A 2,020-nucleotide genomic window follows, 5' to 3' on the forward strand; every position below is an offset into this window, starting at 1 on the left:
TTACTTTCAGTAGTTTCCCTTCATGAAACGAGGGGGAAGGAATAGAGTTTTCAGACAGATCGCTCAAAAAAAAAAGCTAAAGTAAAAGTGGCTTAATATCTTAATATTACAGCAATAGTAACGAAAGGCTTGGGGCCAGCAGGTGGTATGGTGGTTGAGGCACTGGCCTTTCCACATGGTCAACTGCAGTTTGATTCCCAGACCTGGCAGCTTGCTTTCTCGCTTTCCTTCTCTCTCTGGTGAGTGCATGCAACAAAATAATAATAACTAAAATAAATAATTCTTTTTTAAAAAGTAAAAAAAAAAAAAAAGAATACTGGGCTCAGAAACTTAAGTTTTCTTGGGGTTCCCCAGGTCAGACATTCCTGGTTACCACAAATCCTCTCTGTATACACACACATGTGAATTCTCTCATCACTTGTCTCTGACTAATCATGTCCCCAAGTGCACACCTGGCAAGTCCATGATGGGAAGAATGCTAAAGTGGACCTAGAAGCTGTAAGTCCAGTCAGAGCTGCCATTACACAAGGTGTAAATTTTAGCAAGTCACTTTACCAGTTAACTCACACGGCAAAGCCTCACTGAGGCCCCATAGGCGAAGGATATGCCCACGTTCCATGCACTCTTGAGAACAGCACTGAGATACACTAACTCTTGTTCTGTTTGCTTCTCCCTTGCACTGAAGGCTGGAGAGTCCTTAGCCAAGAACAAACTTCTACATTCATTTTCTTCCTCTCTACTTTTTGAACACTGATCAGGCTTCCTTTAAGAGAGCACATATGTCAGATCACTGCAGTCACAATCTTTATTTAATTGATCAGAAGCTGAACTTCCAGACAAACTAGCATGGAAAAAGTCAACAAATTACAAGAAAAACGAACAGTTCTTTCAAAGAGGGTGTATTCTTTCTTCTTATTTAATCACTTCTCCTTTACAAATGTCTAAAATGAAGTGAAATTGACTAGAAACCATTTATAATAATATAACATGGAAAATGTCTTTTCTTAGACCACCTGTACACATGTCTGATTTCTGGGTAAACAGTGTCAGGCTCAAGACTGACGTTTACGAGACAACACAGATAGGGATCTCATCCCAGGGCATTCTGTCATCAGCCAACAATTCTGGTGTGAGAAGTCAAGGGTACTTCTTATTTGTTTAGCTAACAAGATTGCCTTAGTGGGTGAATTTCAAAGTACTATTATTTTATGTTTTGTTTTTTTAAAATAAGACATTTATTAAAGCATAACATACTCACAGAGACATGCACTGAATTTTCAGAAAGTGAATGCACCTGTCCAAGTAGGGCTCAGATCATGAAATAAAATGTTACCATCTCTTCTATTTTTAAGGCTCCTCCCTTCCTCCCACCCCCCACTCAGTTGTAAGCTCCCTTAGGGCAGGGATAGAATATCACTCTGTTTTAAGACGTACTGTATTAATAGAAAATTCGAGTATGTATAGCAGGCCAGCAGATTAGGAGATGATTACCGTAAAAAGCTTATTACTCACAGATCCTAAGGGAACATGTCATGACATGAGAGGCCACACACAGAAGAACTGGGATCAGTAAGGAGGCAGAGGAAGAGGGGGAACTTTGGGCAAGAGCCTTTGCTATGGTTCTGCAGGAAGGAATGGGCAAGGCAGAGTGAGCATGCTTAAGATTGGCCAGTGTGAATAATTTCAGTAGGTTCTGGGGCATAAGGGCTATCTCTAGTTGTGTGGCACTGGCTTAGAAGTGATAAAGGCACGTGGGCAGTGGCCTAGAGTGTGAGAGCCCAATAAAAGTGTTTGGGGTGTGGGCTCTGAATTTGATGGTTTGTATTTGAAAAGCACACTCATGGGTGACTTGTTTACTCCCTTTATAAACTGGCTAGCCTTGGAAGAAACAATTCAGAGTCAGCAAGGCTTCAGATGACAAAGCATCAGGACACAGAAAATAGATGGCATGATTAATATAATTTGTCTTTGACACTCCAGAATCTAAAATAATGCTTTGCACACAGCAGGCACTCAATGA

This window comes from Tupaia chinensis, unplaced genomic scaffold, assembly GCF_000334495.1.
Source record: "Tupaia chinensis unplaced genomic scaffold, TupChi_1.0 Scaffold138390_1, whole genome shotgun sequence".
In the NCBI taxonomy this organism is placed as follows: Eukaryota; Metazoa; Chordata; class Mammalia; order Scandentia; family Tupaiidae; genus Tupaia; species Tupaia belangeri.